The sequence below is a fragment of the Nematostella vectensis genome, chromosome 8 (genome assembly GCF_932526225.1).
Source record: "Nematostella vectensis chromosome 8, jaNemVect1.1, whole genome shotgun sequence".
Classification (NCBI taxonomy): domain Eukaryota; kingdom Metazoa; phylum Cnidaria; class Anthozoa; order Actiniaria; family Edwardsiidae; genus Nematostella; species Nematostella vectensis.
In genome coordinates this window covers 8103588-8130751 of record NC_064041.1, presented here as the reverse complement: position 1 = coordinate 8130751, position 27164 = coordinate 8103588, and the positions used below count along the sequence as shown (strand labels likewise).

The 27164-nt window shown below is 39.8% G+C and overlaps 66 non-coding genes across 66 annotated transcripts; all 66 read right to left on the bottom strand.

Moving 5' to 3' along the window:
- Positions 1-59: 59 nt before the first annotated feature.
- On the bottom strand, positions 60-130 carry Trnag-gcc. Its single transcript has one exon. It is a non-coding gene; the product is annotated as a tRNA-Gly (tRNA).
- A 198-nt stretch (positions 131-328) lies between these two features.
- On the bottom strand, positions 329-401 carry Trnaa-agc. The gene has a single exon. It is a non-coding gene; the product is annotated as a tRNA-Ala (tRNA).
- A 491-nt stretch (positions 402-892) lies between these two features.
- On the bottom strand, positions 893-963 carry Trnas-gcu. Its single transcript has one exon. It is a non-coding gene; the product is annotated as a tRNA-Ser (tRNA).
- Positions 964-1161: 198 nt separating this feature from the next.
- On the bottom strand, positions 1162-1234 carry Trnaa-agc. The gene has a single exon. It is a non-coding gene; the product is annotated as a tRNA-Ala (tRNA).
- A 491-nt stretch (positions 1235-1725) lies between these two features.
- Positions 1726-1796, bottom strand: Trnag-gcc. The gene has a single exon. It is a non-coding gene; the product is annotated as a tRNA-Gly (tRNA).
- A 48-nt stretch (positions 1797-1844) lies between these two features.
- Trnaa-agc lies at positions 1845-1917 on the bottom strand. Its single transcript has one exon. It is a non-coding gene; the product is annotated as a tRNA-Ala (tRNA).
- Positions 1918-2408: 491 nt separating this feature from the next.
- Trnas-gcu lies at positions 2409-2479 on the bottom strand. Its single transcript has one exon. It is a non-coding gene; the product is annotated as a tRNA-Ser (tRNA).
- A 198-nt stretch (positions 2480-2677) lies between these two features.
- On the bottom strand, positions 2678-2750 carry Trnaa-agc. Its single transcript has one exon. It is a non-coding gene; the product is annotated as a tRNA-Ala (tRNA).
- A 491-nt stretch (positions 2751-3241) lies between these two features.
- Trnag-gcc lies at positions 3242-3312 on the bottom strand. The gene has a single exon. It is a non-coding gene; the product is annotated as a tRNA-Gly (tRNA).
- Positions 3313-3510: 198 nt separating this feature from the next.
- Trnaa-agc lies at positions 3511-3583 on the bottom strand. The gene has a single exon. It is a non-coding gene; the product is annotated as a tRNA-Ala (tRNA).
- Positions 3584-4072: 489 nt separating this feature from the next.
- On the bottom strand, positions 4073-4143 carry Trnag-gcc. The gene has a single exon. It is a non-coding gene; the product is annotated as a tRNA-Gly (tRNA).
- A 198-nt stretch (positions 4144-4341) lies between these two features.
- Trnaa-agc lies at positions 4342-4414 on the bottom strand. Its single transcript has one exon. It is a non-coding gene; the product is annotated as a tRNA-Ala (tRNA).
- Positions 4415-4905: 491 nt separating this feature from the next.
- Trnag-gcc lies at positions 4906-4976 on the bottom strand. The gene has a single exon. It is a non-coding gene; the product is annotated as a tRNA-Gly (tRNA).
- A 198-nt stretch (positions 4977-5174) lies between these two features.
- On the bottom strand, positions 5175-5247 carry Trnaa-agc. The gene has a single exon. It is a non-coding gene; the product is annotated as a tRNA-Ala (tRNA).
- Positions 5248-5738: 491 nt separating this feature from the next.
- Trnag-gcc lies at positions 5739-5809 on the bottom strand. Its single transcript has one exon. It is a non-coding gene; the product is annotated as a tRNA-Gly (tRNA).
- Positions 5810-6007: 198 nt separating this feature from the next.
- Positions 6008-6080, bottom strand: Trnaa-agc. Its single transcript has one exon. It is a non-coding gene; the product is annotated as a tRNA-Ala (tRNA).
- Positions 6081-6569: 489 nt separating this feature from the next.
- On the bottom strand, positions 6570-6640 carry Trnag-gcc. Its single transcript has one exon. It is a non-coding gene; the product is annotated as a tRNA-Gly (tRNA).
- Positions 6641-6838: 198 nt separating this feature from the next.
- Positions 6839-6911, bottom strand: Trnaa-agc. The gene has a single exon. It is a non-coding gene; the product is annotated as a tRNA-Ala (tRNA).
- Positions 6912-7400: 489 nt separating this feature from the next.
- Positions 7401-7471, bottom strand: Trnag-gcc. Its single transcript has one exon. It is a non-coding gene; the product is annotated as a tRNA-Gly (tRNA).
- A 198-nt stretch (positions 7472-7669) lies between these two features.
- Positions 7670-7742, bottom strand: Trnaa-agc. The gene has a single exon. It is a non-coding gene; the product is annotated as a tRNA-Ala (tRNA).
- Positions 7743-8233: 491 nt separating this feature from the next.
- Trnas-gcu lies at positions 8234-8304 on the bottom strand. Its single transcript has one exon. It is a non-coding gene; the product is annotated as a tRNA-Ser (tRNA).
- A 198-nt stretch (positions 8305-8502) lies between these two features.
- Positions 8503-8575, bottom strand: Trnaa-agc. Its single transcript has one exon. It is a non-coding gene; the product is annotated as a tRNA-Ala (tRNA).
- Positions 8576-9066: 491 nt separating this feature from the next.
- Positions 9067-9137, bottom strand: Trnag-gcc. Its single transcript has one exon. It is a non-coding gene; the product is annotated as a tRNA-Gly (tRNA).
- A 198-nt stretch (positions 9138-9335) lies between these two features.
- Positions 9336-9408, bottom strand: Trnaa-agc. The gene has a single exon. It is a non-coding gene; the product is annotated as a tRNA-Ala (tRNA).
- A 489-nt stretch (positions 9409-9897) lies between these two features.
- On the bottom strand, positions 9898-9968 carry Trnag-gcc. Its single transcript has one exon. It is a non-coding gene; the product is annotated as a tRNA-Gly (tRNA).
- A 198-nt stretch (positions 9969-10166) lies between these two features.
- Positions 10167-10239, bottom strand: Trnaa-agc. Its single transcript has one exon. It is a non-coding gene; the product is annotated as a tRNA-Ala (tRNA).
- Positions 10240-10731: 492 nt separating this feature from the next.
- Positions 10732-10802, bottom strand: Trnag-gcc. The gene has a single exon. It is a non-coding gene; the product is annotated as a tRNA-Gly (tRNA).
- A 198-nt stretch (positions 10803-11000) lies between these two features.
- Trnaa-agc lies at positions 11001-11073 on the bottom strand. The gene has a single exon. It is a non-coding gene; the product is annotated as a tRNA-Ala (tRNA).
- Positions 11074-11565: 492 nt separating this feature from the next.
- Trnag-gcc lies at positions 11566-11636 on the bottom strand. Its single transcript has one exon. It is a non-coding gene; the product is annotated as a tRNA-Gly (tRNA).
- Positions 11637-11834: 198 nt separating this feature from the next.
- Trnaa-agc lies at positions 11835-11907 on the bottom strand. The gene has a single exon. It is a non-coding gene; the product is annotated as a tRNA-Ala (tRNA).
- Positions 11908-12399: 492 nt separating this feature from the next.
- Positions 12400-12470, bottom strand: Trnag-gcc. The gene has a single exon. It is a non-coding gene; the product is annotated as a tRNA-Gly (tRNA).
- A 198-nt stretch (positions 12471-12668) lies between these two features.
- On the bottom strand, positions 12669-12741 carry Trnaa-agc. The gene has a single exon. It is a non-coding gene; the product is annotated as a tRNA-Ala (tRNA).
- Positions 12742-13233: 492 nt separating this feature from the next.
- Trnag-gcc lies at positions 13234-13304 on the bottom strand. The gene has a single exon. It is a non-coding gene; the product is annotated as a tRNA-Gly (tRNA).
- Positions 13305-13502: 198 nt separating this feature from the next.
- Trnaa-agc lies at positions 13503-13575 on the bottom strand. The gene has a single exon. It is a non-coding gene; the product is annotated as a tRNA-Ala (tRNA).
- Positions 13576-14066: 491 nt separating this feature from the next.
- Positions 14067-14137, bottom strand: Trnas-gcu. The gene has a single exon. It is a non-coding gene; the product is annotated as a tRNA-Ser (tRNA).
- Positions 14138-14335: 198 nt separating this feature from the next.
- Trnaa-agc lies at positions 14336-14408 on the bottom strand. The gene has a single exon. It is a non-coding gene; the product is annotated as a tRNA-Ala (tRNA).
- A 492-nt stretch (positions 14409-14900) lies between these two features.
- On the bottom strand, positions 14901-14971 carry Trnag-gcc. The gene has a single exon. It is a non-coding gene; the product is annotated as a tRNA-Gly (tRNA).
- A 198-nt stretch (positions 14972-15169) lies between these two features.
- Positions 15170-15242, bottom strand: Trnaa-agc. The gene has a single exon. It is a non-coding gene; the product is annotated as a tRNA-Ala (tRNA).
- Positions 15243-15733: 491 nt separating this feature from the next.
- Trnag-gcc lies at positions 15734-15804 on the bottom strand. The gene has a single exon. It is a non-coding gene; the product is annotated as a tRNA-Gly (tRNA).
- A 198-nt stretch (positions 15805-16002) lies between these two features.
- Trnaa-agc lies at positions 16003-16075 on the bottom strand. The gene has a single exon. It is a non-coding gene; the product is annotated as a tRNA-Ala (tRNA).
- A 492-nt stretch (positions 16076-16567) lies between these two features.
- Trnag-gcc lies at positions 16568-16638 on the bottom strand. The gene has a single exon. It is a non-coding gene; the product is annotated as a tRNA-Gly (tRNA).
- Positions 16639-16836: 198 nt separating this feature from the next.
- On the bottom strand, positions 16837-16909 carry Trnaa-agc. Its single transcript has one exon. It is a non-coding gene; the product is annotated as a tRNA-Ala (tRNA).
- A 492-nt stretch (positions 16910-17401) lies between these two features.
- Trnag-gcc lies at positions 17402-17472 on the bottom strand. Its single transcript has one exon. It is a non-coding gene; the product is annotated as a tRNA-Gly (tRNA).
- A 198-nt stretch (positions 17473-17670) lies between these two features.
- Positions 17671-17743, bottom strand: Trnaa-agc. The gene has a single exon. It is a non-coding gene; the product is annotated as a tRNA-Ala (tRNA).
- A 491-nt stretch (positions 17744-18234) lies between these two features.
- On the bottom strand, positions 18235-18305 carry Trnas-gcu. Its single transcript has one exon. It is a non-coding gene; the product is annotated as a tRNA-Ser (tRNA).
- A 198-nt stretch (positions 18306-18503) lies between these two features.
- Trnaa-agc lies at positions 18504-18576 on the bottom strand. The gene has a single exon. It is a non-coding gene; the product is annotated as a tRNA-Ala (tRNA).
- A 492-nt stretch (positions 18577-19068) lies between these two features.
- On the bottom strand, positions 19069-19139 carry Trnag-gcc. The gene has a single exon. It is a non-coding gene; the product is annotated as a tRNA-Gly (tRNA).
- Positions 19140-19337: 198 nt separating this feature from the next.
- Trnaa-agc lies at positions 19338-19410 on the bottom strand. The gene has a single exon. It is a non-coding gene; the product is annotated as a tRNA-Ala (tRNA).
- A 491-nt stretch (positions 19411-19901) lies between these two features.
- Trnag-gcc lies at positions 19902-19972 on the bottom strand. The gene has a single exon. It is a non-coding gene; the product is annotated as a tRNA-Gly (tRNA).
- A 198-nt stretch (positions 19973-20170) lies between these two features.
- On the bottom strand, positions 20171-20243 carry Trnaa-agc. The gene has a single exon. It is a non-coding gene; the product is annotated as a tRNA-Ala (tRNA).
- Positions 20244-20734: 491 nt separating this feature from the next.
- On the bottom strand, positions 20735-20805 carry Trnag-gcc. The gene has a single exon. It is a non-coding gene; the product is annotated as a tRNA-Gly (tRNA).
- Positions 20806-21003: 198 nt separating this feature from the next.
- Positions 21004-21076, bottom strand: Trnaa-agc. Its single transcript has one exon. It is a non-coding gene; the product is annotated as a tRNA-Ala (tRNA).
- A 492-nt stretch (positions 21077-21568) lies between these two features.
- On the bottom strand, positions 21569-21639 carry Trnag-gcc. Its single transcript has one exon. It is a non-coding gene; the product is annotated as a tRNA-Gly (tRNA).
- A 198-nt stretch (positions 21640-21837) lies between these two features.
- On the bottom strand, positions 21838-21910 carry Trnaa-agc. The gene has a single exon. It is a non-coding gene; the product is annotated as a tRNA-Ala (tRNA).
- Positions 21911-22402: 492 nt separating this feature from the next.
- On the bottom strand, positions 22403-22473 carry Trnag-gcc. The gene has a single exon. It is a non-coding gene; the product is annotated as a tRNA-Gly (tRNA).
- A 198-nt stretch (positions 22474-22671) lies between these two features.
- Trnaa-agc lies at positions 22672-22744 on the bottom strand. Its single transcript has one exon. It is a non-coding gene; the product is annotated as a tRNA-Ala (tRNA).
- A 492-nt stretch (positions 22745-23236) lies between these two features.
- Positions 23237-23307, bottom strand: Trnas-gcu. Its single transcript has one exon. It is a non-coding gene; the product is annotated as a tRNA-Gly (tRNA).
- A 198-nt stretch (positions 23308-23505) lies between these two features.
- Positions 23506-23578, bottom strand: Trnaa-agc. Its single transcript has one exon. It is a non-coding gene; the product is annotated as a tRNA-Ala (tRNA).
- A 492-nt stretch (positions 23579-24070) lies between these two features.
- On the bottom strand, positions 24071-24141 carry Trnag-gcc. Its single transcript has one exon. It is a non-coding gene; the product is annotated as a tRNA-Gly (tRNA).
- A 198-nt stretch (positions 24142-24339) lies between these two features.
- Trnaa-agc lies at positions 24340-24412 on the bottom strand. The gene has a single exon. It is a non-coding gene; the product is annotated as a tRNA-Ala (tRNA).
- A 491-nt stretch (positions 24413-24903) lies between these two features.
- Positions 24904-24974, bottom strand: Trnag-gcc. The gene has a single exon. It is a non-coding gene; the product is annotated as a tRNA-Ser (tRNA).
- Positions 24975-25172: 198 nt separating this feature from the next.
- Positions 25173-25245, bottom strand: Trnaa-agc. The gene has a single exon. It is a non-coding gene; the product is annotated as a tRNA-Ala (tRNA).
- Positions 25246-25737: 492 nt separating this feature from the next.
- On the bottom strand, positions 25738-25808 carry Trnag-gcc. Its single transcript has one exon. It is a non-coding gene; the product is annotated as a tRNA-Gly (tRNA).
- Positions 25809-26006: 198 nt separating this feature from the next.
- On the bottom strand, positions 26007-26079 carry Trnaa-agc. Its single transcript has one exon. It is a non-coding gene; the product is annotated as a tRNA-Ala (tRNA).
- Positions 26080-26570: 491 nt separating this feature from the next.
- On the bottom strand, positions 26571-26641 carry Trnag-gcc. Its single transcript has one exon. It is a non-coding gene; the product is annotated as a tRNA-Gly (tRNA).
- A 198-nt stretch (positions 26642-26839) lies between these two features.
- Positions 26840-26912, bottom strand: Trnaa-agc. Its single transcript has one exon. It is a non-coding gene; the product is annotated as a tRNA-Ala (tRNA).
- Positions 26913-27164: the final 252 nt, after the last annotated feature.

Sequence of the window (27164 nt, the reverse complement as noted above, 5' to 3'; positions counted from 1 at the left end):
GAAAATATAGGTACTGACATTTGCATTTGATGTTTTCCAGCCAAAAACAAAATAAACATTGCACTGGCTGGAAATCGAACCCGGGCCTCCCGCGTGGCAGGCGAGAATTCTACCACTGAACCACCAGTGCCTTCCTGTTTAGCAGCAGAATATTTCCAGATACAGTACAAAATAAATTCGTGTCGATTTGATTGATAAGACCTGTCTTCTGAGGTGGTTGAAAATCAAATTCTAAAACGCTTTTTATTATTCCAATAGGCATTATTTGCACTCTAACTTAGTCGAAATTGCCTAAAAGATGGATTTCTCTTTACGAAGCGAAAAAATCTGGAGAATCCGGGTATCGATCCCGGTACCTCCCGCATGCTAAGCGGGCGCTCTACCATTTGAGCTAATCCCCCAGTAATCAGAACTAAACCACATGAAGCTGCATATGGCTGTTCTGAACTGTTTTCCAGGATATTTAAATACAAACGCAAAATCATAAAGACACATTGAAAACAATCAAACAAAGTTTTTAACTTGCAAGAGAGTCTCTATAATTTTGCGCGAGTAGTTTTGAAATTTTGTACAAACACAATCTTTTTTGGCTCGAATACAATTGCTAATGTTTGTAAATCTTCTTGATATCAGCGCCAAAAAATGACGCACCTCTAGCAGAGCAAGGTTTCGATCCTCGGACCTCTGGGTATTGGGCCCAGCACGCTTCCACTGCGCCACTCTGCTAACCATTGAAGCCTTTGGAAGGAAAATCGGTTTTGTTTCTTGTGTTAAAGCTATGCTTTTAATTTGCAGTTTACCGATTTAAGTACACAACACAGGAGTTTCATAGAAAATATAGGTACTGACATTTGCATTTGATGTTTTCCAGCCAAAAACAAAATAAAAACATTGCACTGGCCGGGAATCAAACCCGGGCTTCCCGCGTAGCAGGCGAGAATTCTACCACTGAACCACCAGTGCCTTCCTGTTTAGCAGCAGAATATTTCCAGATACAGTACAAAATAAATTCGTGTCGATTTGATTGATAAGACCTGTCTTCTGAGGTGGTTGAAAATCAAATTCTAAAACACTTTTTATTATTCCAATAGGCATTATTTGCACTCTAACTTAGTCGAAATTGCCTAAAAAATGGATTTCTCTTTACCAAGCAAAAAAATCTGGAGAATCCGGGTATCGATCCCGGTACCTCCCGCATGCTAAGCGGGCGCTCTACCATTTGAGCTAATCCCCCAGTAATCAGAACTAAACCACATGAAGCTGCATATGGCTGATTCTGAACTGCTTTCCAGGATATTTAAATACAAACGCAAAATCATAAAGACACATTGAAAACAATCAAACAAAGTTTTTAGCTTGCAAGAGAGTCTCTATAATTTTGCGCGAGTAGTTTTGAAATTTTGTACAAACACAATCTTTATTGGCTCGAATACAATTGCTAATGTTAGTTTATCTTCTTGATATCAGCGCCAAAAAAATGACGCACCTCTAGCAGAGCAAGGTTTCGATCCTCGGACCTCTGGGTTATGGGCCCAGCACGCTTCCACTGCGCCACTCTGCTAACCATTGAAGCCTTTGGAAGTAAAATCTGTTGTGTTTCTTGTGTTAAAGCTATGCTTTTAATTTGCAGTTTACCGATTTAAGTACACAACACAGGAGTTTAATAGAAAATATAGGTACTGACATTTGCATTTGATGTTTTCCAGCCAAAAATAAAATAAACATTGCACTGGCCGGGAATCGAACCCGGGCTTCCCGCGTGGCAGGCGAGAATTCTACCACTGAAACACCAGTGCCTAAAAGTTGCCTAAAAAATGGATTTCTCTTTACGAAGCGAAAAAATCTGGAGAATCCGGGTATCGATCCCGGTACCTCCCGCATGCTAAGCGGGCGCTCTACCATTTGAGCTAATCCCCCAGTAATCAGAACTAAACCACATGAAGCTGCATATGGCTGTTCTGAACTGTTTTCCAGGATATTTAAATACAAACGCAAAATCATAAAGACACATTGAAAACAATCAAACAAAGTTTTTAACTTGCAAGAGAGTCTCTATAATTTTGCGCGAGTAGTTTTGAAATTTTGTACAAACACAATCTTTTTTGGCTCGAATACAATTGCTAATGTTTGTAAATCTTCTTGATATCAGCGCCAAAAAATGACGCACCTCTAGCAGAGCAAGGTTTCGATCCTCGGACCTCTGGGTATTGGGCCCAGCACGCTTCCACTGCGCCACTCTGCTAACCATTGAAGCCTTTGGAAGGAAAATCGGTTTTGTTTCTTGTGTTAAAGCTATGCTTTTAATTTGCAGTTTACCGATTTAAGTACACAACACAGGAGTTTCATAGAAAATATAGGTACTGACATTTGCATTTGATGTTTTCCAGCCAAAAACAAAATAAAAACATTGCACTGGCCGGGAATCAAACCCGGGCTTCCCGCGTAGCAGGCGAGAATTCTACCACTGAACCACCAGTGCCTTCCTGTTTAGCAGCAGAATATTTCCAGATACAGTACAAAATAAATTCGTGTCGATTTGATTGATAAGACCTGTCTTCTGAGGTGGTTGAAAATCAAATTCTAAAACACTTTTTATTATTCCAATAGGCATTATTTGCACTCTAACTTAGTCGAAATTGCCTAAAAAATGGATTTCTCTTTACCAAGCAAAAAAATCTGGAGAATCCGGGTATCGATCCCGGTACCTCCCGCATGCTAAGCGGGCGCTCTACCATTTGAGCTAATCCCCCAGTAATCAGAACTAAAGCACATGAAGCTGCATATGGCTGATTCTGAACTGCTTTCCAGGATATTTAAATACAAACGCAAAATCATAAAGACACATTGAAAACAATCAAACAAAGTTTTTAGCTTGCAAGAGAGTCTCTATACTTTTGCGCGAGTAGTTTTGAAATTTTGTACAAACACAATCTTTATTGGCTCGAATACAATTGCTAATGTTTGTTTATCTTCTTGATATCAGCGCCAAAAAAATGACGCACCTCTAGCAGAGCAAGGTTTCGATCCTCGGACCTCTGGGTTATGGGCCCAGCACGCTTCCACTGCGCCACTCTGCTAACCATTGAAGCCTTTGGAAGGAAAATCGGTTTTGTTTCTTGTGTTAAAGCTATGCTTTTAATTTGCAGTTTACCGATTTAAGTACACAACACAGGAGTTTAATAGAAAATATAGGTACTGACATTTGCATTTGATGTTTTCCAGCCAAAAATAAAATAAACATTGCACTGGCCGGGAATCGAACCCGGGCTTCCCGCGTGGCAGGCGATAATTCTACCACTGAACCACCAGTGCCTTCCTGTTTAGCAGCAGAATATTTCCAGATACAGTACAAAATAAATTCGTGTCGATTTGATTGATAAGACCTGTCTTCTGAGGTGGTTGAAAATCAAATTCTAAAACGCTTTTTATTATTCCAATAGGCATTATTTGCACTCTAACTTAGTCGAAATTGCCTAAAAAATGGATTTCTCTTTACCAAGCGAAAAAATCTGGAGAATCCGGGTATCGATCCCGGTACCTCCCGCATGCTAAGCGGGCGCTCTACCATTTGAGCTAATCCCCCAGTAATCAGAACTAAACCACATGAAGCTGCATATGGCTGATTCTGAACTGCTTTCCAGGATATTTAAATACAAACGCAAAATCATAAAGACACATTGAAAACAATCAAACAAAGTTTTTAGCTTGCAAGAGAGTCTATAATTTTGCGCGAGTAGTTTTGAAATTTTGTACAAACACAATCTTTTTTGGCTCGAATACAATTGCTAATGTTTGTTTATCTTCTTGATATCAGCGCCAAAAAAATGACGCACCTCTAGCAGAGCAAGGTTTCGATCCTCGGACCTCTGGGTTATGGGCCCAGCACGCTTCCACTGCGCCACTCTGCTGACCATTGAAGCCTTTGGAAGGAAAATCGGTTTTGTTTCTTGTGTTAAAGCCATGCTTTTAATTTGCAGTTTACCGATTTAAGTACACAACACAGGAGTTTAATAGAAAATATAGGTACTGACATTTGCATTTGATGTTTTCCAGCCAAAAACAAAATAAACATTGCACTGGCCGGGAATCGAACCCGGGCTTCCCGCGTGGCAGGCGAGAATTCTACCACTGAACGACCAGTGCCTTCCTGTTTAGCAGCAAAATATTTCCAGATACAGTACAAAATAAATTCGTGTCGATTTGATTGATAAGACCTGTCTTCTGAGGTGGTTGAAAATCAAATTCTAAAACGCTTTTTATTATTCCAATAGGCATTATTTGCACTCTAACTTAGTCGAAATTGCCTAAAAAATGGATTTCTCTTTACCAAGCGAAAAAATCTGGAGAATCCGGGTATCGATCCCGGTACCTCCCGCATGCTAAGCGGGCGCTCTACCATTTGAGCTAATCCCCCAGTAATCAGAACTAAAGCACATGAAGCTGCATATGGCTGATTCTGAACTGCTTTCCAGGATATTTAAATACAAACGCAAAATCATAAAGACACATTGAAAACAATCAAACAAAGTTTTTAGCTTGCAAGAGAGTCTATAATTTTGCGCGAGTAGTTTTGAAATTTTGTACAAACACAATCTTTTTTGGCTCGAATACAATTGCTAATGTTTGTTTATCTTCTTGATATCAGCGCCAAAAAAATGACGCACCTCTAGCAGAGCAAGGTTTCGATCCTCGGACCTCTGTGTTATGGGCCCAGCATGCTTCCACTGCGCCACTCTGCTGACCATTGAAGCCTTTGGAAGGAAAATCGGTTTTGTTTCTTGTGTTAAAGCTATGCTTTTAATTTGCAGTTTACCGATTTAAGTACACAACACAGGAGTTTCATAGAAAATATAGGTACTGACATTTGCATTTGATGTTTTCCAGCCAAAAACAAAATAAAAACATTGCACTGGCCGGGAATCGAACCCGGGCTTCCCGCGTGGCAGGCGAGAATTCTACCACTGAACCACCAGTGCCTTCCTGTTTAGCAGCAGAATATTTCCAGATACAGTACAAAATAAATTCGTGTCGATTTGATTGATAAGACCTGTCTTCTGAGGTGGTTGAAAATCAAATTCTAAAACGCTTTTTATTATTCCAATAGGCATTATTTGCACTCTAACTTAGTCGAAATTGCCTAAAAAATGGATTTCTCTTTACGAAGCGAAAAAATCTGGAGAATCCGGGTATCGATCCCGGTACCTCCCGCATGCTAAGCGGGCGCTCTACCATTTGAGCTAATCCCCCAGTAATCAGAACTAAACCACATGAAGCTGCATATGGCTGTTCTGAACTGTTTTCCAGGATATTTAAATACAAACGCAAAATCATAAAGACACATTGAAAACAATCAAACAAAGTTTTTAACTTGCAAGAGGGTCTCTATAATTTTGCGCGAGTAGTTTTTAAATTTTGTACAAACACAATCTTTTTTGGCTCGAATACAATTGCTAATGTTTGTAAATCTTCTTGATATCAGCGCCAAAAAATGACGCACCTCTAGCAGAGCAAGGTTTCGATCCTCGGACCTCTGGGTTATGGGCCCAGCACGCTTCCACTGCGCCACTCTGCTAACCATTGAAGCCTTTGGAAGGAAAATCGGTTTTGTTTCTTGTGTTAAAGCTATGCTTTTAATTTGCAGTTTACCGATTTAAGTACACAACACAGGAGTTTCATAGAAAATATAGGTACTGACATTTGCATTTGATGTTTTCCAGCCAAAAACAAAATAAAAACATTGCACTGGCCGGGAATCGAACCCGGGCTTCCCGCGTGGCAGGCGAGAATTCTACCACTGAACCACCAGTGCCTTCCTGTTTAGCAGCAGAATATTTCCAGATACAGTACAAAATAAATTCGTGTCGATTTGATTGATAAGACCTGTCTTCTGAGGTGGTTGAAAATCAAATTCTAAAACGCTTTTTATTATTCCAATAGTCATTATTTGCACTCTAACTTAGTCGAAATTGCCTAAAAAATGGATTTCTCTTTACCAAGCGAAAAAATCTGGAGAATCCGGGTATCGATCCCGGTACCTCCCGCATGCTAAGCGGGCGCTCTACCATTTGAGCTAATCCCCCAGTAATCAGAACTAAACCACATGAAGCTGCATATGGCTGATTCTGAACTGCTTTCCAGGATATTTAAATACAAACGCAAAATCATAAAGACACATTGAAAACAATCAAACAAAGTTTTTAGCTTGCAAGAGAGTCTATAATTTTGCGCGAGTAGTTTTGAAATTTTGTACAAACACAATCTTTTTTGGCTCGAATACAATTGCTAATGTTTGTTTATCTTCTTGATATCAGCGCCAAAAAAATGACGCACCTCTAGCAGAGCAAGGTTTCGATCCTCGGACCTCTGGGTTATGGGCCCAGCACGCTTCCACTGCGCCACTCTGCTGACCATTGAAGCCTTTGGAAGGAAAATCGGTTTTGTTTCTTGTGTTAAAGCCATGCTTTTAATTTGCAGTTTACCGATTTAAGTACACAACACAGGAGTTTAATAGAAAATATAGGTACTGACATTTGCATTTGATGTTTTCCAGCCAAAAACAAAATAAACATTGCACTGGCCGGGAATCGAACCCGGGCTTCCCGCGTGGCAGGCGAGAATTCTACCACTGAACGACCAGTGCCTTCCTGTTTAGCAGCAAAATATTTCCAGATACAGTACAAAATAAATTCGTGTCGATTTGATTGATAAGACCTGTCTTCTGAGGTGGTTGAAAATCAAATTCTAAAACGCTTTTTATTATTCCAATAGGCATTATTTGCACTCTAACTTAGTCGAAATTGCCTAAAAAATGGATTTCTCTTTACCAAGCGAAAAAATCTGGAGAATCCGGGTATCGATCCCGGTACCTCCCGCATGCTAAGCGGGCGCTCTACCATTTGAGCTAATCCCCCAGTAATCAGAACTAAACCACATGAAGCTGCATATGGCTGATTCTGAACTGCTTTCCAGGATATTTAAATACAAACGCAAAATCATAAAGACACATTGAAAACAATCAAACAAAGTTTTTAGCTTGCAAGAGAGTCTATAATTTTGCGCGAGTAGTTTTGAAATTTTGTACAAACACAATCTTTATTGGCTCGAATACAATTGCTAATGTTTGTTTATCTTCTTGATATCAGCGCCAAAAAAATGACGCACCTCTAGCAGAGCAAGGTTTCGATCCTCGGACCTCTGTGTTATGGGCCCAGCATGCTTCCACTGCGCCACTCTGCTGACCATTGAAGCCTTTGGAAGGAAAATCGGTTTTGTTTCTTGTGTTAAAGCTATGCTTTTAATTTGCAGTTTACCGATTTAAGTACACAACACAGGAGTTTAATAGAAAATATAGGTACTGACATTTGCATTTGATGTTTTCCAGCCAAAAACAAAATAAACATTGCACTGGCTGGGAATCGAACCCGGGCCTCCCGCGTGGCAGGCGAGAATTCTACCACTGAACCACCAGTGCCTTCCTGTTTAGCAGCAGAATATTTCCAGATACAGTACAAAATAAATTCGTGTCGATTTGATTGATAAGACCTGTCTTCTGAGGTGGTTGAAAATCAAATTCTAAAACGCTTTTTATTATTCCAATAGGCATTATTTGCACTCTAACTTAGTCGAAATTGCCTAAAAAATGGATTTCTCTTTACGAAGCGAAAAAATCTGGAGAATCCGGGTATCGATCCCGGTACCTCCCGCATGCTAAGCGGGCGCTCTACCATTTGAGCTAATCCCCCAGTAATCAAAACTAAACCACATGAAGCTGCATATGGCTGTTCTGAACTGTTTTCCAGGATATTTAAATACAAACGCAAAATCATAAAGACACATTGAAAACAATCAAACAAAGTTTTTAACTTGCAAGAGGGTCTCTATAATTTTGCGCGAGTAGTTTTGAAATTTTGTACAAACACAATCTTTTTTGGCTCGAATACAATTGCTAATGTTTGTAAATCTTCTTGATATCAGCGCCAAAAAATGACGCACCTCTAGCAGAGCAAGGTTTCGATCCTCGGACCTCTGGGTTATGGGCCCAGCACGCTTCCACTGCGCCACTCTGCTAACCATTGAAGCCTTTGGAAGGAAAATCGGTTTTGTTTCTCGTGTTAAAGCTATGCTTTTAATTTGCAGTTTACCGATTTAAGTACACAACACAGGAGTTTCATACAAAATATAGGTACTGACATTTGCATTTGATGTTTTCCAGCCAAAAACAAAATAAAAACATTGCACTGGCCGGGAATCAAACCCGGGCTTCCCGCGTAGCAGGCGAGAATTCTACCACTGAACCACCAGTGCCTTCCTGTTTAGCAGCAGAATATTTCCAGATACAGTACAAAATAAATTCGTGTCGATTTGATTGATAAGACCTGTCTTCTGAGGTGGTTGAAAATCAAATTCTAAAACACTTTTTATTATTCCAATAGGCATTATTTGCACTCTAACTTAGTCGAAATTGCCTAAAAAATGGATTTCTCTTTACCAAGCAAAAAAATCTGGAGAATCCGGGTATCGATCCCGGTACCTCCCGCATGCTAAGCGGGCGCTCTACCATTTGAGCTAATCCCCCAGTAATCAGAACTAAACCACATGAAGCTGCATATGGCTGATTCTGAACTGCTTTCCAGGATATTTAAATACAAACGCAAAATCATAAAGACACATTGAAAACAATCAAACAAAGTTTTTAGCTTGCAAGAGAGTCTCTATAATTTTGCGCGAGTAGTTTTGAAATTTTGTACAAACACAATCTTTATTGGCTCGAATACAATTGCTAATGTTTGTTTATCTTCTTGATATCAGCGCCAAAAAAATGACGCACCTCTAGCAGAGCAAGGTTTCGATCCTCGGACCTCTGGGTTATGGGCCCAGCACGCTTCCACTGCGCCACTCTGCTAACCATTGAAGCCTTTGGAAGGAAAATCGGTTTTGTTTCTTGTGTTAAAGCTATGCTTTTAATTTTCAGTTTACCGATTTAAGTACACAACACAGGAGTTTAATAGAAAATATAGGTACTGACATTTGCATTTGATGTTTTCCAGCCAAAAATAAAACAAACATTGCACTGGCCGGGAATCGAACCCGGGCTTCCCGCGTGGCAGGCGAGAATTCTACCACTGAACCACCAGTGCCTTCCGGTTTAGCAGCAGAATATTTCCAGATACAGTACAAAATAAATTCGTGTCGATTTGATTGATAAGACATGTCTTCTGAGGTGGTTGAAAATCAAATTCTAAAACGCTTTTTATTATTCCAATAGGCATTATTTGCACTCTAACTTAGTCGAAATTGCCTAAAAAGTGGATTTCTCTTCACCAAGCGAAAAAATCTGGAGAATCCGGGTATCGATCCCGGTACCTCCCGCATGCTAAGCGGGCGCTCTACCATTTGAGCTAATCCCCCAGTAATCAGAACTAAACCACATGAAGCTGCATATGGCTGATTCTGAACTGCTTTCCAGGATATTTAAATACAAACGCAAAATCATAAAGACACATTGAAAACAATCAAACAAAGTTTTTAGCTTGCAAGAGAGTCTATAATTTTGCGCGAGTAGTTTTGAAATTTTGTACAAACACAATCTTTTTTGGCTCGAATACAATTGCTAATGTTTGTTTATCTTCTTGATATCAGCGCCAAAAAAATGACGCACCTCTAGCAGAGCAAGGTTTCGATCCTCGGACCTCTGGGTTATGGGCTCAGCACGCTTCCACTGCGCCACTCTGCTGACCATTGAAGACTTTGGAAGGAAAATCGGTTTTGTTTCTTGTGTTAAAGCTATGCTTTTAATTTGCAGTTTACCGATTTAAGTACACAACACAGGAGTTTAATAGAAAATATAGGTACTGACATTTGCATTTGATGTTTTCCAGCCAAAAACAAAATAAACATTGCACTGGCCGGGAATCGAACCCGGGCTTCCCGCGTGGCAGGCGAGAATTCTACCACTGAACGACCAGTGCCTTCCTGTTTAGCAGCAAAATATTTCCAGATACAGTACAAAATAAATTCGCGTCGATTTGATTGATAAGACCTGTCTTCTGAGGTGGTTGAAAATCAAATTCTAAAACACTTTTTATTATTCCAATAGGCATTATTTGCACTCTAACTTAGTCGAAATTGCCTAAAAAATGGATTTCTCTTTACCAAGCAAAAAAATCTGGAGAATCCGGGTATCGATCCCGGTACCTCCCGCATGCTAAGCGGGCGCTCTACCATTTGAGCTAATCCCCCAGTAATCAGAACTAAACCACATGAAGCTGCATATGGCTGATTCTGAACTGCTTTCCAGGATATTTAAATACAAACGCAAAATCATAAAGACACATTGAAAACAATCAAACAAAGTTTTTAGCTTGCAAGAGAGTCTCTATAATTTTGCGCGAGTAGTTTTGAAATTTTGTACAAACACAATCTTTATTGGCTCGAATACAATTGCTAATGTTTTGTTTCTCTTCTTGATATCTTCGACAACAAAATGACGCACCTCTAGCAGAGCAAGGTTTCGATCCTCGGACCTCTGGGTTATGGGCCCAGCACGCTTCCACTGCGCCACTCTGCTAACGATTGAAGCCTTGGGGAGGAAATTCGGTTTTGTTTCTTGTGTTAAAGCTATGATTTTAATTTGCAGTTTACCGATTTAAGTACACAACACAGGAGTTTCATAGAAAATATAGGTACTGACATTTGCATTTGATGTTTTCCAGCCAAAAACAAAATAAACATTGCACTGGCCGGGAATCGAACCCGGGCTTCCCGCGTGGCAGGCGAGAATTCTACCACTGAACCACCAGTGCCTTCCTGTTTAGCAGCAAAATTTTTCCAGATACAGTACAAAATAAATTCGTGTCGATTTGATTGATAAGACCTGTCTTCTGAGGTGGTTGAAAATCAAATTCTAAAACACTTTTTATTATTCCAATAGGCATTATTTGCACTCTAACTTAGTCGAAATTGCCTAAAAAATGGATTTCTCTTTACCAAGCGAAAAAATCTGGAGAATCCGGGTATCGATCCCGGTACCTCCCGCATGCTAAGCGGGCGCTCTACCATTTGAGCTAATCCCCCAGTAATCAGAACTAAACCACATGAAGCTGCATATGGCTGATTCTGAACTGCTTTCCAGGATATTTAAATACAAACGCAAAATCATAAAGACACATTGAAAACAATCAAACAAAGTTTTTAGCTTTCAAGAGAGTCTCTATAATTTTGCGCGAGTAGTTTTGAAATTTTGTACAAACACAATCTTTATTGGCTCGAATACAATTGCTAATGTTTTGTTTCTCTTCTTAATATCTTCGACAACAAAAAGACGCACCTCTAGCAGAGCAAGGTTTCGATCCTCGGACCTCTGGGTTATGGGCCCAGCACGCTTCCACTGCGCCACTCTGCTAATGATTGAAGCCTTGGGGAGGAAATTCGGTTTTGTTTCTTGTGCTAAAGCTATGATTTTAATTTGCAGTTTACCGATTTAAGTACACAACACAGGAGTTTCATAGAAAATATAGGTACTGACATTTGCATTTGATGTTTTCCAGCCAAAAACAAAATAAACATTGCACTGGCCGGGAATCGAACCCGGGCTTCCCGCGTGGCAGGCGAGAATTCTACCACTGAACCACCAGTGCCTTCCTGTTTAGCAGCAGAATATTTCCAGATACAGTACAAAATAAATTCGTGTCGATTTGATTGATAAGACCTGTCTTCTGAGGTGGTTGAAAATCAAATTCTAAAACGCTTTTTATTATTCCAATAGGCATTATTTGCACTCTAACTTAGTCGAAATTGCCTAAAAAATGGATTTATCTTTACCAAGCGAAAAAATCTGGAAAATCCGGGTATCGATCCCGGTACCTCCCGCATGCTAAGCGGGCGCTCTACCATTTGAGCTAATTCCCCAGTAATCAGAACTAAAGCACATGAAGCTGCATATGGCTGATTCTGAACTGCTTTCCAGGATATTTAAATACAAACGCAAAATCATAAAGACACGTTGAAAACAATCAAACACAGTTTTTAGCTTGCAAGAGAGTCTCTATAATTTTGCGCGAGTAGTTTTGAAATTTTGTACAAACACAATCTTTATTGGCTCGAATACAATTGCTAATGTTTTGTTTCTCTTCTTGATATCTTCGACAAAAAAATGACGCACCTCTAGCAGAGCAAGGTTTCGATCCTCGGACCTCTGGGTTATGGGCTCAGCACGCTTCCACTGCGCCACTCTGCTAACGATTGAAGCCTTGGGGAGGAAATTCGGTTTTGTTTCTTGTGTTAAAGCTATGCTTTTAATCTACAGTTCACCGATTTAAGTACACAACACAGGACTTTAATAGAAAATATAGGTACTGACATTTGCATTTGATGTGTTCCAGCCAAAAACAAAATAAACATTGCACTGGCCGGGAATCGAACCCGGGCTTCCCGCGTGGCAGGCGAGAATTCTACCACTGAACCACCAGTGCCTTCCTGTTTAGCAGCAAAATATTTCCAGATACAGTACAAAATAAATTCGCGTCGATTTGATTGATAAGACCTGTCTTCTGAGGTGGTTGAAAATCAAATTCTAAAACACTTTTTATTATTCCAATAGGCATTATTTGCACTCTAACTTAGTCGAAATTGCCTAAAAAATGGATTTCTCTTTACCAAGCAAAAAAATCTGGAGAATCCGGGTATCGATCCCGGTACCTCCCGCATGCTAAGCGGGCGCTCTACCATTTGAGCTAATCCCCCAGTAATCAGAACTAAACCACATGAAGCTGCATATGGCTGATTCTGAACTGCTTTCCAGGATATTTAAATACAAACGCAAAATCATAAAGACACATTGAAAACAATCAAAGAAAGTTTTTAGCTTGCAAGAGAGTCTCTATAATTTTGCGCGAGTAGTTTTGAAATTTTGTACAAACACAATCTTTATTGGCTCGAATACAATTGCTAATGTTTTGTTTCTCTTCTTAATATCTTCGACAACAAAATAACGCACCTCTAGCAGAGCAAGGTTTCGATCCTCGGACCTCTGGGTTATGGGCCCAGCACGCTTCCACTGCGCCACTCTGCTAACGATTGAAGCCTTGGGGAGGAAATTCGGTTTTGTTTCTTGTGTTAAAGCTATGATTTTAATTTGCAGTTTACCGATTTAAGTACACAACACAGGAGTTTAATAGAAAATATAGGTACTGACATTTGCATTTGATGTTTTCCAGCCAAAAACAAAATAAACATTGCACTGGCTGGGAATCGAACCCGGGCTTACCGCGTGGCAGGCGAGAATTCTACCACTGAACCACCAGTGCCTTCCTGTTTAGCAGCAAAATATTTCCAGATACAGTACAAAATAAATTCGTGTCGATTTGATTGATAAGACCTGTCTTCTGAGGTGGTTGAAAATCAAATTCTAAAACGCTTTTTATTATTCCAATAGGCATTATTTGCACTCTAACTTAGTCGAAATTGCCTAAAAAATGGATTTCTCTTTACGAAGCGAAAAAATCTGGAGAATCCGGGTATCGATCCCGGTACCTCCCGCATGCTAAGCGGGCGCTCTACCATTTGAGCTAATCCCCCAGTAATCAGAACTAAACCACATGAAGCTGCATATGGCTGTTCTGAACTGTTTTCCAGGATATTTAAATACAAACGCAAAATCATAAAGACACATTGAAAACAATCAAACAAAGTTTTTAACTTGCAAGAGAGTCTCTATAATTTTGCGCGAGTAGTTTTGAAATTTTGTACAAACACAATCTTTTTTGGCTCGAATACAATTGCTAATGTTTGTAAATCTTCTTGATATCAGCGCCAAAAAATGACGCACCTCTAGCAGAGCAAGGTTTCGATCCTCGGACCTCTGGGTTATGGGCCCAGCACGCTTCCACTGCGCCACTCTGCTAACCATTGAAGCCTTTGGAAGAAAAATCGGTTTTGTTTCTTGTGTTAAAGCTATGCTTTTAATTTGCAGTTTACCGATTTAAGTACACAACACAGGAGTTTCATACAAAATATAGGTACTGACATTTGCATTTGATGTTTTCCAGCCAAAAACAAAATAAAAACATTGCACTGGCCGGGAATCAAACCCGGGCTTCCCGCGTAGCAGGCGAGAATTCTACCACTGAACCACCAGTGCCTTCCTGTTTAGCAGCAGAATATTTCCAGATACAGTACAAAATAAATTCGTGTCGATTTGATTGATAAGACCTGTCTTCTGAGGTGGTTGAAAATCAAATTCTAAAACACTTTTTATTATTCCAATAGGCATTATTTGCACTCTAACTTAGTCGAAATTGCCTAAAAAATGGATTTCTCTTTACCAAGCAAAAACATCTGGAGAATCCGGGTATCGATCCCGGTACCTCCCGCATGCTAAGCGGGCGCTCTACCATTTGAGCTAATCCCCCAGTAATCAGAACTAAACCACATGAAGCTGCATATGGCTGATTCTGAACTGCTTTCCAGGATATTTAAATACAAACGCAAAATCATAAAGACACATTGAAAACAATCAAACAAAGTTTTTAGCTTGCAAGAGAGTCTCTATAATTTTGCGCGAGTAGTTTTGAAATTTTGTACAAACACAATCTTTATTGGCTCGAATACAATTGCTAATGTTTTGTTTCTCTTCTTGATATCAGCGACAAAAAAATGACGCACCTCTAGCAGAGCAAGGTTTCGATCCTCGGACCTCTGGGTTATGGGCCCAGCACGCTTACACTGCGCCACTCTGCTAACGATTGAAGCCTTGGGGAGGAAATTCGGTTTTGTTTCTTGTGTTAAAGCTATGATTTTAATTTGCAGTTTACCGATTTAAGTACACAACACAGGAGTTTAATAGAAAATATAGGTACTGACATTTGCATTTGATGTTTTCCAGCCAAAAACAAAATAAACATTGCACTGGCTGGCAATCGAACCCGGGCCTCCCGCGTGGCAGGCGAGAATTCTACCACTGAACCACCAGTGCCTTCCTGTTTAGCAGCAGAATATTTCCAGATACAGTACAAAATAAATTCGTGTCGATTTGATTGATAAGACCTGTCTTCTGAGGTGGTTGAAAATCAAATTCTAAAACGCTTTTTATTATTCCAATAGGCATTATTTGCACTCTAACTTAGTCGAAATTGCCTAAAAAATGGATTTCTCTTTACGAAGCGAAAAAATCTGGAGAATCCGGGTATCGATCCCGGTACCTCCCGCATGCTAAGCGGGCGCTCTACCATTTGAGCTAATCCCCCAGTAATCAGAACTAAACCACATGAAGCTGCATATGGCTGTTCTGAACTGTTTTCCAGGATATTTAAATACAAACGCAAAATCATAAAAACACATTGAAAACAATCAAACAAAGTTTTTAACTTGCAAGACAGTCTCTATAATTTTGCGCGAGTAGTTTTGAAATTTTGTACAAACACAATCTTTTTTGGCTCGAATACAATTGCTAATGTTTGTAAATCTTCTTGATATCAGCGCCAAAAAATGACGCACCTCTAGCAGAGCAAGGTTTCGATCCTCGGACCTCTGGGTTATGGGCCCAGCACGCTTCCACTGCGCCACTCTGCTAACCATTGAAGCCTTTGGAAGGAAAATCGGTTTTGTTTCTTGTGTTAAAGCTATGCTTTTAATTTGCAGTTTACCGATTTAAGTACACAACACAGGAGTTTCATAGAAAATATAGGTACTGACATTTGCATTTGATGTTTTCCAGCCAAAAACAAAATAAAAACATTGCACTGGCCGGGAATCAAACCCGGGCTTCCCGCGTGGCAGGCGAGAATTCTACCACTGAACCACCAGTGCCTTCCTGTTTAGCAGCAGAATATTTCCAGATACAGTACAAAATAAATTCGTGTCGATTTGATTGATAAGACCTGTCTTCTGAGGTGGTTGAAAATCAAATTCTAAAACACTTTTTATTATTCCAATAGGCATTATTTGCACTCTAACTTAGTCGAAATTGCCTAAAAAATGGATTTATCTTTACCAAGCGAAAAAATCTGGAAAATCCGGGTATCGATCCCGGTACCTCCCGCATGCTAAGCGGGCGCTCTACCATTTGAGCTAATTCCCCAGTAATCAGAACTAAAGCACATGAAGCTGCATATGGCTGATTCTGAACTGCTTTCCAGGATATTTAAATACAAACGCAAAATCATAAAGACACGTTGAAAACAATCAAACACAGTTTTTAGCTTGCAAGAGAGTCTCTATAATTTTGCGCGAGTAGTTTTGAAATTTTGTACAAACACAATCTTTATTGGCTCGAATACAATTGCTAATGTTTTGTTTCTCTTCTTGATATCTTCGACAAAAAAATGACGCACCTCTAGCAGAGCAAGGTTTCGATCCTCGGACCTCTGGGTTATGGGCTCAGCACGCTTCCACTGCGCCACTCTGCTAACGATTGAAGCCTTGGGGAGGAAATTCGGTTTTGTTTCTTGTGTTAAAGCTATGCTTTTAATCTACAGTTCACCGATTTAAGTACACAACACAGGACTTTAATAGAAAATATAGGTACTGACATTTGCATTTGATGTGTTCCAGCCAAAAACAAAATAAACATTGCACTGGCCGGGAATCGAACCCGGGCTTCCCGCGTGGCAGGCGAGAATTCTACCACTGAACCACCAGTGCCTTCCTGTTTAGCAGCAAAATATTTCCAGATACAGTACAAAATAAATTCGCGTCGATTTGATTGATAAGACCTGTCTTCTGAGGTGGTTGAAAATCAAATTCTAAAACACTTTTTATTATTCCAATAGGCATTATTTGCACTCTAACTTAGTCGAAATTGCCTAAAAAATGGATTTCTCTTTACCAAGCAAAAAAATCTGGAGAATCCGGGTATCGATCCCGGTACCTCCCGCATGCTAAGCGGGCGCTCTACCATTTGAGCTAATCCCCCAGTAATCAGAACTAAACCACATGAAGCTGCATATGGCTGATTCTGAACTGCTTTCCAGGATATTTAAATACAAACGCAAAATCATAAAGACACATTGAAAACAATCAAAGAAAGTTTTTAGCTTGCAAGAGAGTCTCTATAATTTTGCGCGAGTAGTTTTGAAATTTTGTACAAACACAATCTTTATTGGCTCGAATACAATTGCTAATGTTTTGTTTCTCTTCTTAATATCTTCGACAACAAAATAACGCACCTCTAGCAGAGCAAGGTTTCGATCCTCGGACCTCTGGGTTATGGGCCCAGCACGCTTCCACTGCGCCACTCTGCTAACGATTGAAGCCTTGGGGAGGAAATTCGGTTTTGTTTCTTGTGTTAAAGCTATGATTTTAATTTGCAGTTTACCGATTTAATTACACAACACAGGAGTTTAATAGAAAATATAGGTACTGACATTTGCATTTGATGTTTTCCAGCCAAAAACAAAATAAACATTGCACTGGCTGGGAATCGAACCCGGGCCTCCCGCGTGGCAGGCGAGAATTCTACCACTGAACCACCAGTGCCTTCCTGTTTAGCAGCAGAATATTTCCAGATACAGTACAAAATAAATTCGTGTCGATTTGATTGATAAGACCTGTCTTCTGAGGTGGTTGAAAATCAAATTCTAAAACGCTTTTTATTATTCCAATAGGCATTATTTGCACTCTAACTTAGTCGAAATTGCCTAAAAAATGGATTTCTCTTTACGAAGCGAAAAAATCTGGAGAATCCGGGTATCGATCCCGGTACCTCCCGCATGCTAAGCGGGCGCTCTACCATTTGAGCTAATCCCCCAGTAATCAGAACTAAACCACATGAAGCTGCATATGGCTGTTCTGAACTGTTTTCCAGGATATTTAAATACAAACGCAAAATCATAAAGACACATTGAAAACAATCAAACAAAGTTTTTAACTTGCAAGAGAGTCTCTATAATTTTGCGCGAGTAGTTTTGAAATTTTGTACAAACACAATCTTTTTTGGCTCGAATACAATTGCTAATGTTTGTAAATCTTCTTGATATCAGCGCCAAAAAATGACGCACCTCTAGCAGAGCAAGGTTTCGATCCTCGGACCTCTGGGTTATGGGCCCAGCACGCTTCCACTGCGCCACTCTGCTAACCATTGAAGCCTTTGGAAGAAAAATCGGTTTTGTTTCTTGTGTTAAAGCTATGCTTTTAATTTGCAGTTTACCGATTTAAGTACACAACACAGGAGTTTCATACAAAATATAGGTACTGACATTTGCATTTGATGTTTTCCAGCCAAAAACAAAATAAAAACATTGCACTGGCCGGGAATCAAACCCGGGCTTCCCGCGTAGCAGGCGAGAATTCTACCACTGAACCACCAGTGCCTTCCTGTTTAGCAGCAGAATATTTCCAGATACAGTACAAAATAAATTCGTGTCGATTTGATTGATAAGACCTGTCTTCTGAGGTGGTTGAAAATCAAATTCTAAAACACTTTTTATTATTCCAATAGGCATTATTTGCACTCTAACTTAGTCGAAATTGCCTAAAAAATGGATTTCTCTTTACCAAGCAAAAAAATCTGGAGAATCCGGGTATCGATCCCGGTACCTCCCGCATGCTAAGCGGGCGCTCTACCATTTGAGCTAATCCCCCAGTAATCAGAACTAAACCACATGAAGCTGCATATGGCTGATTCTGAACTGCTTTCCAGGATATTTAAATACAAACGCAAAATCATAAAGACACATTGAAAACAATCAAACAAAGTTTTTAGCTTGCAAGAGAGTCTCTATAATTTTGCGCGAGTAGTTTTGAAATTTTGTACAAACACAATCTTTATTGGCTCGAATACAATTGCTAATGTTTTGTTTCTCTTCTTGATATCAGCGACAAAAAAATGACGCACCTCTAGCAGAGCAAGGTTTCGATCCTCGGACCTCTGGGTTATGGGCCCAGCACGCTTACACTGCGCCACTCTGCTAACGATTGAAGCCTTGGGGAGGAAATTCGGTTTTGTTTCTTGTGTTAAAGCTATGATTTTAATTTGCAGTTTACCGATTTAAGTACACAACACAGGAGTTTAATAGAAAATATAGGTACTGACATTTGCATTTGATGTTTTCCAGCCAAAAACAAAATAAACATTGCACTGGCTGGGAATCGAACCCGGGCCTCCCGCGTGGCAGGCGAGAATTCTACCACTGAACCACCAGTGCCTTCCTGTTTAGCAGCAGAATATTTCCAGATACAGTACAAAATAAATTCGTGTCGATTTGATTGATAAGACCTGTCTTCTGAGGTGGTTGAAAATCAAATTCTAAAACGCTTTTTATTATTCCAATAGGCATTATTTGCACTCTAACTTAGTCGAAATTGCCTAAAAAATGGATTTCTCTTTACGAAGCGAAAAAATCTGGAGAATCCGGGTATCGATCCCGGTACCTCCCGCATGCTAAGCGGGCGCTCTACCATTTGAGCTAATCCCCCAGTAATCAGAACTAAACCACATGAAGCTGCATATGGCTGTTCTGAACTGTTTTCCAGGATATTTAAATACAAACGCAAAATCATAAAAACACATTGAAAACAATCAAACAAAGTTTTTAACTTGCAAGACAGTCTCTATAATTTTGCGCGAGTAGTTTTGAAATTTTGTACAAACACAATCTTTTTTGGCTCGAATACAATTGCTAATGTTTGTAAATCTTCTTGATATCAGCGCCAAAAAATGACGCACCTCTAGCAGAGCAAGGTTTCGATCCTCGGACCTCTGGGTTATGGGCCCAGCACGCTTCCACTGCGCCACTCTGCTAACCATTGAAGCCTTTGGAAGGAAAATCGGTTTTGTTTCTTGTGTTAAAGCTATGCTTTTAATTTGCAGTTTACCGATTTAAGTACACAACACAGGAGTTTCATAGAAAATATAGGTACTGACATTTGCATTTGATGTTTTCCAGCCAAAAACAAAATAAAAACATTGCACTGGCCGGGAATCAAACCCGGGCTTCCCGCGTGGCAGGCGAGAATTCTACCACTGAACCACCAGTGCCTTCCTGTTTAGCAGCAGAATATTTCCAGATACAGTACAAAATAAATTCGTGTCGATTTGATTGATAAGACCTGTCTTCTGAGGTGGTTGAAAATCAAATTCTAAAACACTTTTTATTATTCCAATAGGCATTATTTGCACTCTAACTTAGTCGAAATTGCCTAAAAAATGGATTTCTCTTTACCAAGCAAAAAAATCTGGAGAATCCGGGTATCGATCCCGGTACCTCCCGCATGCTAAGCGGGCGCTCTACCATTTGAGCTAATCCCCCAGTAATCAGAACTAAAGCACATGAAGCTGCATATGGCTGATTCTGAACTGCTTTCCAGGATATTTAAATACAAACGCAAAATCATAAAGACACATTGAAAACAATCAAACAAAGTTTTTAGCTTGCAAGAGAGTCTCTATAATTTTGCGCGAGTAGTTTTGAAATTTTGTACAAACACAATCTTTATTGGCTCGAATACAATTGCTAATGTTTGTTTATCTTCTTGATATCAGCGCCAAAAAAATGACGCACCTCTAGCAGAGCAAGGTTTCGATCCTCGGACCTCTGGGTTATGGGCCCAGCACGCTTCCACTGCGCCACTCTGCTAACCATTGAAGCCTTTGGAAGGAAAATCGGTTTTGTTTCTTGTGTTAAAGCTATGCTTTTAATTTGCAGTTTACCGATTTAAGTACACAGCACAGGAGTTTAATAGAAAATATAGGTACTGACATTTGCATTTGATGTTTTCCAGCCAAAAACAAAATAAACATTGCACTGGCCGGGAATCGAACCCGGGCTTCCCGCGTGGCAGGCGAGAATTCTACCACTGAACGACCAGTGCCTTCCTGTTTAGCAGCAAAATATTTCCAGATACAGTACAAAATAAATTCGCGTCGATTTGATTGATAAGACCTGTCTTCTGAGGTGGTTGAAAATCAAATTCTAAAACACTTTTTATTATTCCAATAGGCATTATTTGCACTCTAACTTAGTCGAAATTGCCTAAAAAATGGATTTCTCTTTACCAAGCAAAAAAATCTGGAGAATCCGGGTATCGATCCCGGTACCTCCCGCATGCTAAGCGGGCGCTCTACCATTTGAGCTAATCCCCCAGTAATCAGAACTAAACCACATGAAGCTGCATATGGCTGATTCTGAACTGCTTTCCAGGATATTTAAATACAAACGCAAAATCATAAAGACACATTGAAAACAATCAAACAAAGTTTTTAGCTTGCAAGAGAGTCTCTATAATTTTGCGCGAGTAGTTTTGAAATTTTGTACAAACACAATCTTTATTGGCTCGAATACAATTGCTAATGTTTTGTTTCTCTTCTTGATATCTTCGACAACAAAATGACGCACCTCTAGCAGAGCAAGGTTTCGATCCTCGGACCTCTGGGTTATGGGCCCAGCACGCTTCCACTGCGCCACTCTGCTAACGATTGAAGCCTTGGGGAGGAAATTCGGTTTTGTTTCTTGTGTTAAAGCTATGATTTTAATTTGCAGTTTACCGATTTAAGTACACAACACAGGAGTTTCATAGAAAATATAGGTACTGACATTTGCATTTGATGTTTTCCAGCCAAAAACAAAATAAACATTGCACTGGCCGGGAATCGAACCCGGGCTTTACGCGTGGCAGGCGAGAATTCTACCACTGAACCACCAGTGCCTTCCTGTTCAGCAGCAAAATTTTTCCAGATACAGTACAAAATAAATTCGCGTCGATTTGATTGATAAGACCTGTCTTCTGAGGTGGTTGAAAATCAAATTCTAAAACACTTTTTATTATTCCAATAGGCATTATTTGCACTCTAACTTAGTCGAAATTGCCTAAAAAATGGATTTCTCTTTACCAAGCGAAAAAATCTGGAGAATCCGGGTATCGATCCCGGTACCTCCCGCATGCTAAGCGGGCGCTCTACCATTTGAGCTAATCCCCCAGTAATCAGAACTAAACCACATGAAGCTGCATATGGCTGATTCTGAACTGCTTTCCAGGATATTTAAATACAAACGCAAAATCATAAAGACACATTGAAAACAATCAAACAAAGTTTTTAGCTTTCAAGAGAGTCTCTATAATTTTGCGCGGGTAGTTTTGAAATTTTGTACAAACACAATCTTTATTGGCTCGAATACAATTGCTAATGTTTTGTTTCTCTTCTTAATATCTTCGACAACAAAAAGACGCACCTCTAGCAGAGCAAGGTTTCGATCCTCGGACCTCTGGGTTATGGGCCCAGCACGCTTCCACTGCGCCACTCTGCTAATGATTGAAGCCTTGGGGAGGAAATTCGGTTTTGTTTCTTGTGCTAAAGCTATGATTTTAATTTGCAGTTTACCGATTTAAGTACACAACACAGGAGTTTCATAGAAAATATAGGTACTGACATTTGCATTTGATGTTTTCCAGCCAAAAACAAAATAAACATTGCACTGGCCGGGAATCGAACCCGGGCTTCCCGCGTGGCAGGCGAGAATTCTACCACTGAACCACCAGTGCCTTCCTGTTTAGCAGCAGAATATTTCCAGATACAGTACAAAATAAATTCGTGTCGATTTGATTGATAAGACCTGTCTTCTGAGGTGGTTGAAAATCAAATTCTAAAACGCTTTTTATTATTCCAATAGGCATTATTTGCACTCTAACTTAGTCGAAATTGCCTAAAAAATGGATTTATCTTTACCAAGCTAAAAAATCTGGAAAATCCGGGTATCGATCCCGGTACCTCCCGCATGCTAAGCGGGCGCTCTACCATTTGAGCTAATTCCCCAGTAATCAGAACTAAAGCACATGAAGCTGCATATGGCTGATTCTAAACTGCTTTCCAGGATATTTAAATACAAACGCAAAATCATAAAGACACGTTGAAAACAATCAAACACAGTTTTTAGCTTGCAAGAGAGTCTCTATAATTTTGCGCGAGTAGTTTTGAAATTTTGTACAAACACAATCTTTATTGGCTCGAATACAATTGCTAATGTTTTGTTTCTCTTCTTGATATCTTCGACAAAAAAATGACGCACCTCTAGCAGAGCAAGGTTTCGATCCTCGGACCTCTGGGTTATGGGCTCAGCACGCTTCCACTGCGCCACTCTGCTAACGATTGAAGCCTTGGGGAGGAAATTCGGTTTTGTTTCTTGTGTTAAAGCTATGCTTTTAATCTACAGTTCACCGATTTAAGTACACAACACAGGACTTTAATAGAAAATATAGGTACTGACATTTGCATTTGATGTGTTCCAGCCAAAAACAAAATAAACATTGCACTGGCCGGGAATCGAACCCGGGCTTCCCGCGTGGCAGGCGAGAATTCTACCACTAAACCACCAGTGCCTTCCTGTTTAGCAGCAAAATATTTCCAGATACAGTACAAAATAAATTCGCGTCGATTTGATTGATAAGACCTGTCTTCTGAGGTGGTTGAAAATCAAATTCTAAAACACTTTTTATTATTCCAATAGGCATTTTTTGCACTCTAACTTAGTCGAAATTGCCTAAAAAATGGATTTCTCTTTACCAAGCAAAAAAATCTGGAGAATCCGGGTATCGATCCCGGTACCTCCCGCATGCTAAGCGGGCGCTCTACCATTTGAGCTAATCCCCCAGTAATCAGAACTAAACCACATGAAGCTGCATATGGCTGATTCTGAACTGCTTTCCAGGATATTTAAATACAAACGCAAAATCATAAAGACACATTGAAAACAATCAAACAAAGTTTTTAGCTTGCAAGAGAGTCTCTATAATTTTGCGCGAGTAGTTTTGAAATTTTGTACAAACACAATCTTTATTGGCTCGAATACAATTGCTAATGTTTTGTTTCTCTTCTTGATATCTTCGACAACAAAATGACGCACCTCTAGCAGAGCAAGGTTTCGATCCTCGGACCTCTGGGTTATGGGCCCAGCACGCTTCCACTGCGCCACTCTGCTAACGATTGAAGCCTTGGGGAGGAAATTCGGTTTTGTTTCTTGTGTTAAAGCTATGATTTTAATTTGCAGTTTACCGATTTAAGTACACAACACAGGAGTTTAATAGAAAATATAGGTACTGACATTTGCATTTGATGTTTTCCAGCCAAAAACAAAATAAACATTGCACTGGCTGGGAATCGAACCCGGGCCTCCCGCGTGGCAGGCGAGAATTCTACCACTGAACCACCAGTGCCTTCCTGTTTAGCAGCAGAATATTTCCAGATACAGTACAAAATAAATTCGTGTCGATTTGATTGATAAGACCTGTCTTCTGAGGTGGTTGAAAATCAAATTCTAAAACGCTTTTTATTATTCCAATAGGCATTATTTGCACTCTAACTTAGTCGAAATTGCCTAAAAAATGGATTTCTCTTTACGAAGCGAAAAAATCTGGAGAATCCGGGTATCGATCCCGGTACCTCCCGCATGCTAAGCGGGCGCTCTACCATTTGAGCTAATCCCCCAGTAATCAGAACTAAACCACATGAAGCTGCATATGGCTGTTCTGAACTGTTTTCCAGGATATTTAAATACAAACGCAAAATCATAAAGACACATTGAAAACAATCAAACAAAGTTTTTAACTTGCAAGAGAGTCTCTATAATTTTGCGCGAGTAGTTTTGAAATTTTGTACAAACACAATCTTTTTTGGCTCGAATACAATTGCTAATGTTTGTAAATCTTCTTGATATCAGCGCCAAAAAATGACGCACCTCTAGCAGAGCAAGGTTTCGATCCTCGGACCTCTGGGTTATGGGCCCAGCACGCTTCCACTGCGCCACTCTGCTAACCATTAAAGCCTTTGGAAGAAAAATCGGTTTTGTTTCTTGTGTTAAAGCTATGCTTTTAATTTGCAGTTTACCGATTTAAGTACACAACACAGGAGTTTCATAGAAAATATAGGTACTGACATTTGCATTTGATGTTTTCCAGCCAAAAACAAAATAAAAACATTGCACTGGCCGGGAATCAAACCCGGGCTTCCCGCGTAGCAGGCGAGAATTCTACCACTGAACCACCAGTGCCTTCCTGTTTAGCAGCAGAATATTTCCAGATACAGTACAAAATAAATTCGTGTCGATTTGATTGATAAGACCTGTCTTCTGAGGTGGTTGAAAATCAAATTCTAAAACACTTTTTATTATTCCAATAGGCATTATTTGCACTCTAACTTAGTCGAAATTGCCTAAAAAATGGATTTCTCTTTACCAAGCAAAAAAATCTGGAGAATCCGGGTATCGATCCCGGTACCTCCCGCATGCTAAGCGGGCGCTCTACCATTTGAGCTAATCCCCCAGTAATCAGAACTAAACCACATGAAGCTGCATATGGCTGATTCTGAACTGCTTTCCAGGATATTTAAATACAAACGCAAAATCATAAAGACACATTGAAAACAATCAAACAAAGTTTTTAGCTTGCAAGAGAGTCTCTATAATTTTGCGCGAGTAGTTTTGAAATTTTGTACAAACACAATCTTTATTGGCTCGAATACAATTGCTAATGTTTTGTTTCTCTTCTTGATATCAGCGACAAAAAAATGACGCACCTCTAGCAGAGCAAGGTTTCAATCCTCGGACCTCTGGGTTATGGGCCCAGCACGCTTCCACTGCGCCACTCTGCTAACGATTGAAGCCTTGGGGAGGAAATTCGGTTTTGTTTCTTGTGTTAATACTATGATTTTAATTTGCAGTTTACCGATTTAAGTACACAACACAGGAGTTTAATAGAAAATATAGGTACTGACATTTGCATTTGATGTTTTCCAGCCAAAAACAAAATAAACATTGCACTGGCTGGGAATCGAACCCGGGCCTTCCGCGTGGCAGGCGAGAATTCTACCACTGAACCACCAGTGCCTTCCGGTTTAGCAGCAGAATATTTCCAGATACAGTACAAAATAAATTCGTGTCGATTTGATTGATAAGACCTGTCTTCTGAGGTGGTTGAAAATCAAATTCTAAAACGCTTTTTATTATTCCAATAGGCATTATTTGCACTCTAACTTAGTCGAAATTGCCTAAAAAATGGATTTCTCTTTACGAAGCGAAAAAATCTGGAGAATCCGGGTATCGATCCCGGTACCTCCCGCATGCTAAGCGGGCGCTCTACCGTTTGAGCTAATCCCCCAGTAATCAGAACTAAACCACATGAAGCTGCATATGGCTGTTCTGAACTGTTTTCCAGGATATTTAAATACAAACGCAAAATCATAAAAACACATTGAAAACAATCAAACAAAGTTTTTAACTTGCAAGACAGTCTCTATAATTTTGCGCGAGTAGTTTTGAAATTTTGTACAAACACAATCTTTTTTGGCTCGAATACAATTGCTAATGTTTGTAAATCTTCTTGATATCAGCGCCAAAAAATGACGCACCTCTAGCAGAGCAAGGTTTCGATCCTCGGACCTCTGGGTTATGGGCCCAGCACGCTTCCACTGCGCCACTCTGCTAACCATTGAAGCCTTTGGAAGGAAAATCGGTTTTGTTTCTTGTGCTAAAGCTATGCTTTTAATTTGCAGTTTACCGATTTAAGTACACAACACAGGAGTTTCATAGAAAATATAGGTACTGACATTTGCATTTGATGTTTTCCAGCCAAAAACAAAATAAAAACATTGCACTGGCCGGGAATCAAACCCGGGCTTCCCGCGTGGCAGGCGAGAATTCTACCACTGAACCACCAGTGCCTTCCTGTTTAGCAGCAGAATATTTCCAGATACAGTACAAAATAAATTCGTGTCGATTTGATTGATAAGACCTGTCTTCTGAGGTGGTTGAAAATCAAATTCTAAAACACTTTTTATTATTCCAATAGGCATTATTTGCACTCTAACTTAGTCGAAATTGCCTAAAAAATGGATTTCTCTTTACCAAGCAAAAAAATCTGGAGAATCCGGGTATCGATCCCGGTACCTCCCGCATGCTAAGCGGGCGCTCTACCATTTGAGCTAATCCCCCAGTAATCAGAACTAAAGCACATGAAGCTGCATATGGCTGATTCTGAACTGCTTTCCAGGATATTTAAATACAAACGCAAAATCATAAAGACACATTGAAAACAATCAAACAAAGTTTTTAGCTTGCAAGAGAGTCTCTATAATTTTGCGCGAGTAGTTTTGAAATTTTGTACAAACACAATCTTTATTGGCTCGAATACAATTGCTAATGTTTGTTTATCTTCTTGATATCAGCGCCAAAAAAATGACGCAC